At 35.6% G+C, this 16,540-nt stretch overlaps 1 long non-coding RNA gene across 2 annotated transcripts in view; it reads right to left on the bottom strand.

Moving 5' to 3' along the window:
* Positions 1-13,495, bottom strand: part of LOC134729832 (uncharacterized) — a 577,505-nt gene extending 564,010 nt beyond the window's left edge. For both annotated transcript variants that reach the window (XR_010111316.1, XR_010111317.1), the window contains exon 1: positions 13,008-13,495. This is a non-coding gene — a long non-coding RNA (uncharacterized LOC134729832). The remainder of the gene's footprint in view (positions 1-13,007) is intronic.
* Positions 13,496-16,540: the final 3,045 nt, after the last annotated feature.

The following is a 16,540-nucleotide window of genomic DNA, read 5'->3' as shown; positions in this document are numbered from 1 at the left end:
AATTGCCCATCAATCAATGAGTGGATAAAGAAACTGTGATATATATATCTGCATTTAATATATATCTATGTGTGTGTGTGTGATGTCATCTGCATTGTATATATATTATAATACATTATATATTATGTAATCTGCATTAAATATATATGATATAATGCATTTATATATCTGATGGAATACTATGCAGCCATAAAAAGAATGAAGTAACAGCATTTGCAGTGACCTGGATGAGACTGGAGACTACTATTCTAAGTGAAATAACTCAGGAATAGAAAACCAAACATCATATGTTCTCACTGATATGTGGGAGCTAAGCTATGGGGATGCAAAGGCATGATGCAGTGGACTTTGGGAACATGGGTGAAAGAGTAGGAGGGGGCGAGGGATAAAATACTATAAATATCATGCAGTGTATACTGCTTGGGTGATGGGTGCATCAAAATCTCATAACTCACCACTAAAGAAGTTACTCATGTAATCAAATACCACCTGTACCCCAATAACTAATGGAAAAATAAAAATAAAAATAAAATAAAATAATAAAAGAGTCAATGAATTATACACCTAAGCAAAGAACTGACTCAGAAATGTGACTAGGACCGTTTAGGATCTAGAGAATGTTATGAACTCAGATTAAACTGATGAGAGATATAGTTTCTCTCACTAGGCCTAAACCATGTTTATGAATTATTGTTTTTCCCTATCATTTAAAATGTAAATAAGATAATGACATCACCCATTGTTCTTGATCCCTCCACCGCTTTCCCAAATTTAAAAGCCTTCAAAGGCTTCCCAGTATTTTTAGGATATAGAGTAATTCCCTTAGTTTTGTGTTTTGGTGCTTTTTGGTTTACTCCTGAATACCTCTCTAGCCATATATTCCTCCATCCCAATCCTTACTTCATTCCTTCCTCTCCAGCTACACTGGCCTCTTTTCAGTCTTTCTCATGGCCATGGACCAAAGCATCCTCCATCCTCTGTTGACTCTCCAGCTAGAGAGTGTTTTGTTTGTTTGTTTGTTTTGTTTTTGTTTTTGTTTTGAGCTGGAGTCTTGCTCTTGTCACCCAGGCTGGAGTGCAGCAGCGCAATCTCGGCTCACTGCAACCTCTGCCTCCCTGGTTCCAGCGATTCTCCTGCCTCAGTCTCCCAAGTAGCTGGGATTACAGGGGTGCACCACCACGCCTGACTAATTTTTCTATTTTTAGTAGAGATGGGGTTTCCCCATGTTGGCCAGACTGGTCTGGAACTCCTGACCTCAGGTGATCTGCCCGCCTCAGCCTCCCAATGTTCTGGGATTACAGGCATGAGCCACCGCACCCAGCCTTAGAGAGCTGTTTTATGTCTCATTCCCGATCCTTGAAATTCTATTTCTTTCATTTGTTTTTTTTAATCCATCCATTGATCCAGCCTCCCTCCTTTTCTCCTTCCCTCCATCCATTCAACAACTTATTGATTACCTTCTACATAATAGTGAGTGTACTAGTCATTGGGAATTGTGCAGATTACAGTATAGACAAAACTAATTACCATATGAAGCTCACAGTCTAATGTGGGTCAAGGGAAACAGAAAATAATCAGATAAGTAAAATGCATGGTACATCAGAGATTACAAGCGTTATGGAGAAATATAAAATAGGCAAGGATGATGGGGACTGTAGGGCATTGAAGATAGATGACAGAAATTTAAAATAGGCAGGCTATGGATGACTCAATGAGAAGGTAAGAAACGTGAAAGAGGCGAGGGAGGATGACATGAACTTACATAAAGGGAAGTATCTTTAGGCAGGTAAAATAGTAAGTGCAAAAGTTCTGAAGTCGGTATGTGCTCGGAGTGTTTTACAAACAGCGAGAAGACCAGTTTGACTGGGTTTGATGAGCAAGTGTGAGATTAGCAGGAGATGAGGTTAGAGAGAAAGGGAGAAGGTATGGGCTGAATATGTGACTCACAGGCCATTGTAATGACTTACAATAGGCTTTTATTTTTAACGAAATGGGAGTCCATTAAGTATTTTGAATAGAGATGTATCTTTATCTGCCTTATATATTTAATTAATTAATTAAAATGTATTGCCTGTAGAGGAAATCCCTCTGATTACTGTTTTCAGAGTACTCCCGAGTGAGGCTACAAGTTGAAGCAGGAAGAATCCAAATACCTTTCAAAAATTTTAAATTCATACACAGTAAGAGTATTTTATATTGAGATTCAGGATATATGGACACACACATGTGTACATATACATCTAGACATATATGTCTACATGTTTATATATTTATAAATAAAACTGAAATACATTTTACAAAAAATTGATCTATGCATTATGCAATTCAATATTTTCTATTATATTGCAAGGCATTGTTTTACTGCTATTTACAAGGCATAAATTAATTAATTTTATGGCTCACTAATGGGTTACAAACCAGTGAAAAACATATAGAAGGGTATGCAACATATCAGCAGAGTGATGATGATGGTTTGAATCAGGGAAGCAGCTATGGAGGTAGGAAGATATAGTCAGGTTCTGGATATATTTGAAGGTAAGGTATGAAAAATAAAGTGAATATTAAGGAATGATATTAAGAATGATGTTAAGAATAATTAAGTCTTGTGTCCTGCAAAACTGGAATATTGGTGCTGCTATTCACAGTGATGAAGACAGCATTTGGAAGACCATATCTGGTGGAGATGGGTAGGAGAGATTGAGCCATGTTTTCAACATATTAAGTTTGAAATATATATATATTTTATATTTACAAGAAGATCATGAGTAGGCCATTGACCCTAACAGGACTTCAAAAAAAATCTTTCAGTGAGTTAGGTCTTATTTATAGATCTCAAATGAATCATCTCTTCCTCAAATAAGCCCTCTCTACCCTCTTCCAAAGAAGCCAATTGTTGCTATTATAGGCACTAAAGCAACATGTATATTTCCTTGACACATCTGAAAGGTTATATCTCTGTGATTATTTGAGCAATGTTTTCCTACCTCCCCAAAAATACTGGAAGTTCCATAGAACGAGACTGTCTACTTACCGCTGTATTTCCAGCACCTAGGATATACCAGATGCTGAATAAATATCCTTATATTGCACACATATGCCCAAATACACATAAAGCGATCAGGTTGGAATGAGATACTGGAAAAAATTAGCCCCTATTTCAGTAAGGTAAATCATTTATGTCTGTTTCTGAATGGTTTAGGTTTTTGCAAGACAAGACACATAATCTTTGAGGATGGAATATTTTATGAGGCATGGGTATAGCTGGAGCAAACTGAGAAAGAGAAGGGGGTAGTAGGAAATGAGCGCAGAGACATGGGACTTCAAGTATGATGCCTTGGTGATGGGCTTCCTGATTTTAATGTGGCTGAAGTGACGCTGGATGACTTACAAAGTTAGGTCATAAAAGATGTTATAGATTCTTCCTGGCTTTCTATTTTCTAACTATCAACTTGGACGCCAGCCTCTTTGCTATGAAGAAGCCAAGCAGTAATGCAGAAAGGCCATGTATAAATGTTCTGATCACAAACCCAGCAAAGGTCTCAACTAGCAGCTAGTATCAACCACAAATACATGAGTGAGGAGGGAATACGTTTTTAGAAAATTCTAGTCCTCAGCCTTTGAGCCTCTCCCTATGATACCATCTGGGGCAGAGATCAGCTGTTTATGTCAAATGCTGCCTAAATTTACAAACTTGTAAACAAAATAAAGGCTGTCATTGTTTTAAGCCACTGCATTTTGAGGTGGCTTGTTATGCAGCAAAGTATTACCAGGTATTGCCTCCCAAATAAATTATGTTCCTTCAATTTCTTGTCTCAGAATCTACTTCCAGTTATGGATCTGTTACTAATTTTCTGTGTGACCTAGAGAGCATTCTGAATTTCATTTTCTTTTTTAAAGGCTGGAATAAACTACTAAGTAGCTACTACCATCAGCAGTTCTAAAACTATTATCGTTTGGAGACCCAGTATTTGCCAAAAATTATCAAATGCATAGCCATTCCTGATTAAATAACTGATGAGGAGTAAACATTTTTGAGATACAGTTATAGCACAGCTGTTTCCAAAAGTCCATAATGTCAAGTCAAAGGCCAGCTTAGTGAGTAATAGAAGGAAGCATACTAGTTTCTGAGTGAAAATTTCAGGCCAAGATAAAAATCCAAAAATTAGAATTGCAGACAGTAGTGGTCTCTTTAAGATGATCTATATAAATAGGAAATAAATTTGTTATGGACCAAGTCTAGAAAGAAATGCTGATCATTCATTTTTATCGCAGACAGAAGCCAAAAGTAAAAATAAACAACTTCTACACACAGATTCATTTCGCCAAATACAACTGGGTTGTTGCCCAAATCTTCTCTTAACCATACAGAGCATCATTTTTTTCTTTACCATATGACAAATTGCATTTCTAAAATTTATGACAGGAACATCTTCAATTCTACACATTCTTCCAGAACTTCGGTACTACCCGATCAAGAGGTATAATTTCTTTACCATTCCTTACCTCTGGGACTTAGCATGATGATCAGTGAGGATGAGAAAAATTAACCTCTTTACAAGATTCAATCTACGAAACTGATCTTGAGAAGCAAGGGATATTGATCATTTTAGATAGTTAACAGAAAAGTCTAACACATAGGTTTTAGCTCTAGCATTAGTAGATCATCATTACTGAGGCAACATTCCCTCTTCTCCCAGAACTCACCCAGTCTGAGGACACACCAGAAGGCAAGTGCATGCTTAAATTTAGATCATTCTAGTAGTCAAAAATTTCAAAGAGATCCCTAAAAAATATACATTTGGAAGAATAAGAAAATGTTGTGATTCAAATTATCCTTGATTGTGTAGAAAATGTTTCTTAGAAACATTTGCAGAACCCATGACAGGAATCTAAAAATATAAACTAAATTTCCAGTCTCCTAGGGAAAAATGCTTTCTCTGCATCCCTAAAATACACATATTTCTAACTGTGTTTTCTAAAATATCTCTGTTAAGAGAAAACTAATAGCCATGTTGATTCATGAAAGTTCTCTCATGCAATCGATGGATATTTCTATATAAAGTGATGACAGTACATAAAACATACATCTAAAATAGAGTTCAGCATTCTCTGCTAAAGGAAACTACATGAAACTTCGTGGAAGGCTTATTTTTAGTGTAATACATATGTGCCATATTTGAGAATTTCTAAGATATAATAATCCATTCACAATTAAATTGGCGGAGTTTTGGTTAATTATACTATATTGTTCATATTCTAGTTGGACAGTTCAAAAAATAAATGGCTTCACATATAAACCATGGAATACTATGCAGCCATAAAAAAGGATGAATTCATGTCCTTTGCAGGGACATGGATGAAGCTGGAAACCATTATTCTTAGCAAACTAACACAGGAAGAGAAAACCAAACATTGCATGTTCTCACTCATAAGTGGGAGTTGAACAATGAGAACACATGGACACAGGGAGGGGAACATCAGACACCAGGGCCTGTCAGAGGGTGGGGGAGCTAGGGGAGGGATAGCATTAGGAGAAATACCTAATGTAGACGACAGGTTGATGGGTGCAGCAAACCACTATGGCACATGTATACCTATGTAACAAACCTACACGTTCTGCACATGTATCCCAGAACTTAAAGTATAATTTAAAAAATAATAATAAATGGCTTTAGCAGGTAATCTGAAAAAAACTCTTTGACATGATATTATTTGAATGTCTCATATCTCCTTAGGTGCAAATGCATTCTGTGGTGTAGAGTAACTGAACGTTCTGCAGGAGTCCATGGAATTCTTTTACTCTGGACAATATCCTAAGGGAACAATATCTGAAATTTGTATGAGCCAGTTAAGCAGTCATCTAGATGTAAATGGCTCATCTAAAGAGAGGTATTCTAACCTCTCTAACCCCAACATTTTTGAATAAGAAAATGTTAGGAAATCTATTTTTATATTTGTTGAAATAAATACAACAGTTTAGAATTGGAATATGGAAGACTATAAGATGATTATTGCTTGATCATCTTCACAGACAGTTTCCAGGCAGACTTCAAACTAACTTTTGAAAATGTTTTCAATAGAATAAAATAATGAGCAAACTTTCTAGCTACCTACTCTATAAGCCTTTAGAAGCTTAAGAAGCTCAGAAGCTCACAAAATCTTCCTTCACTTTTTTAATGTCATAGTTTCCCCTTTGTGTGTTCATACACATTTTTATACAGTTGCTTAAACAATATATACACTCACATAATATAGGGTTTTATTTTTTCCCTGAAATACTATAAATATCAAACTATAATTTGCTTGTTTCATACAGCATTCCACAAATATATCTAAAAATATTTACATGTAACTTTAATCTATGCTTATTTTAAAAAACGGAATATGACACAGAAAGATACATACATAAAAATACATGAATCATAAATGCAGAGCTTCATTACTTTTTACACAATTAACATTGAGTATATCGATCACCCAGATCAAGATATAGGCATTTTAATAATCTCACAAGCATTTTTGTTACCTGGTCCCGAACATTGCTTCCTTCTAAAGGTAACCACTTTTATCGTGTAACATCATAAATTGGTTCTACCTGGTTTTCTATTAGCATAGGTTGGGTTTTCTCTACTTTTAACCCTTGCATAAATATAATTACATAATGCACACCTTCTATGTTTGGTTTCTTTCACTCAAATTATGTCTGTGAAGTCCATGCATGGTATTGCATGTATCAGTAGTCCATTCATTTCTATTTCTGTATAGCATTCATTTATTTGAATAGAGCCATGTATCTTTATTAATTTTAATGTTGAGGCATATAAGGGTTGTTTCTAATTGTGGCTATTATGACAAACGCTGCACTGAACCTTACTGTTCCTATCTTTTGATTAATCTATCTTTGTTGTTTTTGATTATTTACTTAAAGGTGGAATTTATATGTCATGCAGAATGCAACATTTTTGTTTTAGTATATTCTACCAATAGTTTGTCAAAGCAGGAGGGTCAATTTTCACTTCCATAAACAGTGTGGAAGGGTTTTCCAATCACATCACACTTACAACAATACTTAGTATTTTCAGTTCTGTTTATTTTTTAATTTTGATTATGGCCATTACAATGGGTATGTAGTTGTTTTGCTTTGTGGTTTTAATATTAATTACTTGATGCTTTTACAATGTTAAACATCCTTTCATTTTTTTTTTTTTTAAGAGACAAAGTCTCCCCTAGGTTATCCTGGCTGGACACAAACTCCTGGGCTCAAGTGACTCTCTTGTGTCAGCCTCCTGAGTAGATGGGACTACAGGCAAGTGCTCTGTATCTGGCTCTTTCATATTTTTATTGGTCATTCTGATATCTTTTTGGTGCAACATATTTTAAAATCTTTCACTTATTTTGTTAAAAATAGATTTTTATTGATTGTTATGAGTTTTTAAAATATATTCTGGATACTAGCTTTTTTTTTTAAACGTATACACAAATATCATTTCCCATTCTCTGATCTCCTTTTTCAGTCTCTCTGTCTCTTACTGAGGTCTTCTGATGAATAAAATTTCTTGTTTTAATGAAGCCAATATGACAATACAACAGTGTGGATTTGGAATAAGGAAGATTTTAAAGATTTTAATAGTTTCCTTTTCATTGCCTTCATCATCTTCACCAGACAGTTTCCAGGCAGACTTCAAACTAACTTTTGAAAATGTTTTTAAAGAATGAAATAATAAGCAACATTTCTAGTTACCTACTCTATCAGCCTTTAGAAGCTTAAGCAGCTCAGAGGCTCATAAAATATTCCTTCACTTTTATAATCTCATAGTGTCTCTTTTGTGTGTTCATATGTATGTTTTCTGTAGTTGCTTATTTAAACAAAACACACACTCATATAGAGTTTTATTTTTTCAATGAGATACTATAAATATTAAAGTATAATTTGCTTGCTTAATATAACATTTCATTAACATATCATTTCCCACTCTGTGATCTCCTAGTGAAGCCTTCTGATGAGTAAAATTTCTTGCTTTAATGAAGCCAATATGCCAATGTTTTTAAGCTGGTGATTTTATATCTTGTTTAAAAAATGTCCCCACCAAGGTCATGAAACTATTCTCTTATGCTATCTTCTAGAATTATTTCTTTCACAGCTTTCACATTTAAGTCTAAAATCTAATCTCCAGTTGATCCCACATAATTTATAGAAAAGACGATTCATTCCCTACTGAACTTCAGTGTCACCTTTGCTGTAAATCAGGTAACTATATATGTGTGAGCCTGTTTTTAGACTCTCTCTTATGTTCCATTGTTCTAATTATCTGTATTCACACCAAAAACACACTGTTTGAATTTCAATTGTTTCATAATAATTGGTAATATCTGTTAGTATAAAATTTCCCACTTTGTTCTTTTTAAGATTGTCGTGGCTATGTTGGACCTTTGCATGTCCACATAAATTTTTATAACGTGCGCACACACACACACGCACACTCCTGATGGGGTTGATTAGGATTTCACTGACTCTACAGATCAATTTTTGAGAGTTTACATCTTTATAACGTTGATTCTGCCAACCCATGAGCATGACATAGTTCTCCATTTAGATACGTTTTCTTTAAATCCTCTCATTCATAATATATGTTTCTGCTTAGGTATCTCAAACATATTTTATACATTTATTATTTTTGCTTTATTGATGGCATTATTTTAAAATAATACCACTTTCTAACTGTTTACTCTTGAAAATTACAATTAACTTTTGGATATTCACATGGTATCCAGAAACCTCATTAAATCCACTTATTAATTCTAATATTTTATCTGATGGTTCTTCGAATTTTCTATGCATGTTTAGTCTGTAAATAATAAAAGCTTTTTTCGCTCTAACTGTATACCTTTAATTTCATTTTCCTGACTTATTATATTAAGTAGTATATTAATTAAATACATTGTTGTTGATTACTTATAGATACTTTTTATCAGATCAAGTTACATCTCTTCTACTCCCAGTTTCCCAGGAAGGGTGTGTGTGTGTTTGTGTGTGTGTGCACGCGAGAGTGCACGTGCTCATGTGAGGGAATTAATTTTTTCCAATACTTTTTTTATATTTGTTTTCATCCTTCATATTTTTAATGTGATGGGTCACATCGATTGGTTTTCAAGTGTTACAATGAGATAACATCTCATCCCAGTTAAAATGGCTTTTATCCAAAAGACAGGTGATAACAAATGCTGGTGAGAATGTGGAGAAAAGGGAACCCTCTTATACTGTTGATGGAAATGTAAATTAGAACCACACTATGTAGAACACTTTGGAAGTTCCTCAGAAAACTGAAAATAGACCTGCTATATAATTCAGCAATCTCATTGCTAGGTATACATCCAAAAGAAAGGAAATCAGTATATAAAAGAGATAACTGCACTCTCTTGTTTATTGCAGCACTAGTCACAATAGCCAAGATTTGGAAGCAACGTAAGTGTCCATCAACAGATGAATGGATAAAGAAAATGTGGTGCTTATACAAAATGGAGAACTATCCAGCCATAAAAAGAATGATACCCTGTCATTTGCAACAACATGGATCGAACCGGAGGTCATTATGTTAAGTGAAATAAGCCAGGCACAGAAAGACAAACTTTGCATGTTCTTGCTTATTTGTGGGAGCTAAAAATTAAAACAATTAAACTCATCAAGATAGAAAGTAGAATGATGGTTACCAGAGGATGTGAAGGGCAATGGGATGGAGAGTGGGGATGGTTAATAGGTACAAAAGTATAGTTAGATAGAATGAATAAGATATGTATTTGTTTGCAAAACAGGGTGACTACAGTAAACAATAATTTGTTGTACACTTTAAAATAACGTAAAGAGTATAATTGGATTGTCTGTAACACAAAGAAAGGATAAATGCTTGAGGTGATAGATCCAACATTTACCCTGATGTGATTATTATGTATTGCGTGCCTGTATTGAAATATCTCATATACCCTATAAATAGATATACCTACTCTGTACCCACAAAAATTAAAAATTAAAACAAAATTCTGAAATGAAAAAGAAAAAAAATGACGTTTCCTTGCCCAAATACACCCAGTTTTGTTGTGATATATTGTTCTTCGAATATAGCACTGTATTTAGTCTGATAATAATTTGTATAAGGTACATAACATACTTTTAGCAGGTACTAAATACCCCATTATTTGGTATAATCAGATTGCTTCAGTGAGTTCTGAGTTGAAAGACATTTAGAGTGATTTCAGTGAATGTATTCTTTTAGACACGGCTTCAGTAAACAATCTTACATATATCCTTACATACTAGTGATTTTATTTTTGATAGATTCTTAAGGAGGGATTGATGGGCAAAAGATTGTGGACTTTTCCATAGCTGTTCTCAGGTTACTTTCTTAAAATATTGTATCAATACTTCACCAGTAGAGATTATTAAGAGCTTCTTTTCTCACACCCATTCCAGCACTGAATGTTATTCCATCTGTTTGTTTTCTCGTCCAGCTCATGGGCAGGAAATGTTATTTCATTTTGCCTTTTTGACTATGAGAATATTGACTACTTCCTCATAATTGTATTGGTTATTTGCCTGTCCTCTTTTGTGGTTTTTCTGTTCAGATTATATATTTTTTAAATTGTATTTTTGTCTTCAAATCAATTTGTAGACTTGTATTAAAATAGAGATATTAAGTCTTTGTGATAGATATTCTAAGTGTATTTTCTCAGTTTATTGTCTTTTTGCTCTATTATAACATCTTTGGCTTTATAGAAATATTTATTTTTTATGTAGTAGCAAGTGTCATTATTCTTTCTTTCTTTTTTTGAGATGGAGTGGCCCAGGCTGAAGCGCGATGGCCCAATCTCAGCTCACTGCAACCTCTGCCTCCTGGGTTCAAGTGATTCTCCTGCCTCAGCCTCCCGAGTAGTTGGGATTACAGGCTGGCGCCAACACGCCTGGCTAATTTTTGTATTTTTAGTAGAGATGTGGTTTTGCCACATTGGCCAGGCTGGTCTTGAACTCCTGGCCTCAAGTGATCTGCCAGCCTTGACCTCCCAAAGTGCTGGCATTACAGGTGTGAGCAACTGCCCCAGGCCCATTTTTCTCCTTAAAGTCATCTGGAATTAGTGTTTGGGTTAAGAATGCCCCATAACTCAAACTGCTATAGATTCATCACTTATTTGGTTTCATTTTTGTATATTTGAATCTGTAATCTATCTAGAATTTTTTTAGTTTAAGTTAGGAAAGTCTAACTTTATGAAAAGATAATCATTATATATTCAGTTTTTTAATGAATGAATTAAAATGTCATATTTAGTACATTCCCTTTGGCTGGATCTATTTCTGAGTACTACTTTGTTTTTCCATTTTGTCTCTTCCTGTTCCAATACCATATTCTTCTAATAGTAGTGGCTTGATGATATAAAATGTACTATGTCACAACCCTTTTTTTTTTAAATTCTGGATAATTTTCATACTTTTATACCTCTCTTTAATAGGAGCTGTGCTATAATTCTAAATATTTCCCACTTGAAATTGCTAAAAATAGAACTGATGAGTCTAAAAAAAATGGGCACTTGGGAAACCTAAGAGGTCTGCTGTCAACAAAGATTTCCAATAGGCAGAAATTCTCAAGATCAAGATCTAATTGAAAGGTACCCAGTTAACAATCCATCCTGAGAGTCAGCGCAGGTTTAATCTAAGAAAATTCTGTAGTCAAGACTAACCACTAAGTTTTTGTCAAAATAAAGTATCCACTGCCATGAAAAGGGTCAACTTGGCAATGAAAAACAGGACGGCAAACATATTAGGTTTTTATCAAAGGTATTATAATAGGAATGGAACAGAGTCGCTGGCAAAATTGTCTTAAAGAAGGCGCCAAATTGACTGTGTACAGGCCATTTTATCAATGTTTTAAAAACTTGGTTGCACATTGGAATCACCAGAACAATTAATCGGCATCTCTGGGTGTGGAAACCAGGAAACAGTTTTTTGGTAAAACTCCACAGATGATTCCAATGTCTAGTCATAGTCGAGAGCCAGTGTTTTAGAAAAGGATAAGCATCTACTTTGAATGAAAATGCAGACGAAAACAAGAAAAGAAAATCCTTAGCTATTGCTAGGTCCCTTGCCAAGTTCCTCTTGCAAAGTTAATTTTTCTTCAGTAGATGATGGATAGGATTTAAAGTTATTGGGCTACTGCAGGAAGAAAGGCAGGATGAGTTATGTGTGTGGGGAGGTGGGGGAGGGAGTAAGGATACTAACCAAATGAAAGTCACTTCTGAAATTTTTAGAAAATAAAGTCATACGAGCTGTTTATAGTCCAATCTAATTCTAGCCTCAGTGGTGGGAGGAAGGAATGGAGGAGGCAGTCAGAGTGAACATATGCACTGAGAGAAGAGTGGGTAGCTTTGGTGAAATCTCCTAAGAAAATGGATAGTCCTTGGCATATATTACCCATGTCTGGTCAGTGCACTCAAGTCAGGATACAAAAGTGGGGTACACACGTGTAAGTGACCCAGATAGCTAAAACCAGTGACCCTTCTTGTCAGTGTAGTCATCTTCTAAGTGGCAATGCTAAATCATTCATGACCTCATGTGCTGCTTTTGGCAAGCGGCTCCCTAATTGCTCCTGTTTTTGCATCGATTCTGCGCAGCGTGGAAAAGCGAGTCGTCAACTTGCTTGTGGGTGTATTGACCACCAGGTCCCTCCTCAGCTTTCACCTTCCAGGCCTCGCCCACTCTATTTTAGAGCCAGGAGCTGGGAACAGCACCTGTTTTTCGTCTCTAAGGATGGGGTGGGCATTTTGACGGCGCCCTCTTTCAACCAACCCACGCTAAGGTGTCTGTGTTTCTGCGTTTTCAAGCTCCCCCCAGCCGCCCCGCGCCCCCCGCATCCCCATCTCCGTGGCTGAGGGCCTAGGGAGGAGGGAAAATCCATCCTCAGACACACTAGATCCTCAGCGAGACCTGCTGTGGAGAGCATCAAACGGACCGCACGCGGACCCACCTGCCTTCCAAAGTTTGGGGCGTGAGGAAGCTGAGGCGCGTGGCGTTTGGTTATGGCACAGCTGAGGGGTCTGCAGGAGACCCCAGAAAATGCCGCTGAGGACGGATTCACCGACGTCATCAAAAGCCGCGCTGGTAGGACCCCCGCTGCCTTGCTTTTTAGTGTCTGGGTTATTCACTGTACCCTGCTACTCTCCGCAGAGGCTGTGCCCTGGAAGTTGGCACGGGTTGGGGAAAGTTGTGGCGCCCAGCAGAGGAGCAGCAGGGGACTGTCAGGGCGCCCCCGCGCGTGGGGAGGGCGGGGAACCACGCAGGGCGCGGCGTTCCAGGGATAAGGGAGTGCTGCTCTCAGGGAAAGCAGAAACCCAAGTTTTCCTTTTAGGCCAAGTGGATATCAGTGGGGGGTTTATTTATTATTTTTTAAAGAAAGCCCACTGGATATTGAATTTTGTTATAGGATGGTAGGTTGTTTTAAAAATTAAACACAAAGGATTGGTCAGATTGAGTTCAAATAAATATTGTGGTAGCTTGAGGAAGGGAGGGAGGGCCGGCGAAGGACAGCTTGCCTTGTCAGGGCGTGGCCAAGTGCAGAGTTAAGAAATCTGAGAAGTTTCACCTCAGCTGTGCTGAAGGAAAACGTCAGAGCGCTAGACAGGAAGACTTGCATGCCCGAGGTACAACTATACGAGTTGAAAATCAGTAAAGCAGCAGAAGTGAGGAGTCTAAGGTTTTTGCAGCGCTTCCCACCCCCATGCACGTGTAAATTTCATTTGTAATAAATCTTCTGGTGTTTGGTAGTCTGGCCTACATATGCAAACTCTTGTAAACCAGGATACGTTTTTAAAGCTGTAAATGGAAGCAGCTGTTAAGCTCTCTCTAAGGATGAAGTTTTTCAGCTGCCTGAGCCCGCTCCTTTCGCCTTTGGAGACGCAGCAAATTGTGGACGTTAAAATCACAGGACCATTCAAGATTTCTTTATGTACATTGCTGGATGCTGAAGAGGACAGAGGTATGAAGTCACTGTCCAAGTATATTTCTGAAGTGAGGTTAAAGGAAAGATCACAAAAGAAAACGAAAGTTAGTAAGAAACACAGGAGTTGTGTAAATTGCACACCAGCAAAGTGTTCAGAAGCTAGCAGAGCAGAATTTCTTCAGAACTTTAGTAAGGTCTTTTTACAAGTAGTACGAGTTGATAATGATAGCTATAAGTCACAAAACAATGGTGCTTCGGACAGTTTTGGGGAGAAATCAGTTATTTCGAATTTAAAACCACAGTTTCCTTCTTTTTTCACTCCATTATTTAGGTTATCTAACAAGCTTCTTAGATTTTAAAGTGAAGAATGGAAAACTTTCTTAAATAGAATGCCCTTAGCATTCAGCGCCAAGGTTAACAGAACTGGCTTTAAGTAGATACCCTAAAATAATAACGTGAAAAAATATGTTGGGTAGTTTCATACATTGCTTTAAAATTGCTATTGTTTATACATGTTATTGGACAATAACCTTGCAGCTATAATTATCTGAAAAATGCAGAGGGATATCTACTATAAATCTGTTGCAGATCATTGTTTTGGAAAAAATGTGTTAATTTAGGAATTAATTCTACAAATTAATTCTATTTATCATTATGCTACATCTAAACTTGCCAGAACATGGGGGAAATAAGAAAAGGATCCACAAAGATATTCTGAAAACGACATTCATGCAAATTTGTGTGTCTTGGAAATGGGTAGTTTAAATTCATATCTAAAGAAAAATTAATCTACTTATGTGTAACATTCCATACTCGATTCTACTATTGAGAGTCACTTTAAAAATGCAATAATTGAATTGTTATATTTTTATCTGTGAAATTCAGCTTTTGTTAGGAATCTAAATCAGGTGGGGTGAGTTGTCACTCATTACAAAGAGTAATATATAGATGGTCCAACAGGCTATCTAATTTTCAATATATATCTTCGTATTTTTGATAGGTCATTTCCTTTAAGGGTTTAGAGGCCCTCAAGTAAAAGATAAACTAATATTTGCTTTGAATATTTTAGTTTCTGTACATTTATAAAACCAGCATTTTTGTTATATATGTATATATATATACACACACGCACATATGTGTATATATATAAATATGTTACAGTTTTGATTTTGTTTTGTTAATTCTAAAGTTAAAAGGTGGCTACTATTACTAAAGATTTTTTTTCTTTTGTAGCCACTTGTTGTGCACAGCAAAAATATAATGTGGTGGGGCAAATAGTAATACCAGAAAAAGCACACTTAAAAATTTGTTTAGATTGTGTCTAGACCTAGTTAAATGTCAAGGGAAATTTAGACAACATGAGCGTGTTGTAACAATGCCTCGAGGGATATAAAAATAAATTTTATGTAAGGTGTTTAAACATATTTTTGTAGCGCTATTGAAGATTTTTTTACATTGTAATCAGAATTTTTAAAAATTGAAGACAGAGATGATTATAATGTACATTGATAATACAAGTTTGTGCTTCATTAGATTGATTTTATACATTAGTCTCAGCTCATCATTCGATGAGGAGTCATAGCAATGTGAAACTTTGACAATTATTTTTTCTCCCGTCACAACTGCATACTCTTAATTCATTTCCTCAAGGAACAATACTTTTGACTGATTATGGTTGATGTACGTGACTTCAACAATCATAATGTGAGTACTACCCATGGGAAGCCCTGTGCTTCGAGAGAAAATTGTTTATTACAAAATGAATAACCTGAAACAGAAACAGAACTTTTACACTTTCAGACATAAACTACAGATAACCTAAAGGTAAAATCTCAGTGTTTAAAAGCATTTCAAGACAATGAATTTGCAACTGTCTTTTCTTGCTTGGAAACAGCAAATATGGGTATTTGATCTATTGATTTGGATGCTTTCCTGTAATTAGAAATATCCCAGTTTAACATATACAGCTCCATGCTGTTAATCTTTTAAAATCAGTTGTAAATTTAATTAGCCCTGATTTCTCTTATGACATTTTTGTGGTTTGTAATCATTTAGCATCTTGCTACATCTTTAGATCTTTTACTGGCATAGGATAATACATGAATAATTGAATAAAATTTACCTATGGGTTTGTGTCATGAAAGGTTTTTTGAAATAATCTCAGATTTTTTTTTCAGAAGAAAATCAGCTAAGTAGTTTTTATCTTTAAAAAAAAGGAATAAAGATTATCTTTGATCTGATCTTGAGGTCTACTATAAAAAGATCTTTCTGGTGGCCAATTTCACATTGATATAATTCATATTTTATTACAAATCCCAACTATAAAAGATTGCTATATCCAAAGGTAGGTAGATAGATTTTATTTTATCCATACATCATGATTATAAAGAGCTCATTACAAAGAGTAATATATAAATGGTAGACAAAATAACTATTTTGAAACACATTAGATTTATACCTTTAGTATTTTACCTATCCTTACTTAAGAATATAATGTAATTGAACTTATTTTTTCAGTTTGAGCTAATGCTCTTAAATTGTAACCTTATAGTACTATACCA

Source organism: Pan paniscus, chromosome X (genome assembly GCF_029289425.2).
Source record: "Pan paniscus chromosome X, NHGRI_mPanPan1-v2.0_pri, whole genome shotgun sequence".
NCBI classification, from domain to species: Eukaryota; Metazoa; Chordata; class Mammalia; order Primates; family Hominidae; genus Pan; species Pan paniscus.
Note: the sequence above shows the minus strand (reverse complement) of the source record. Positions and strands in the feature narration are given on the sequence as shown.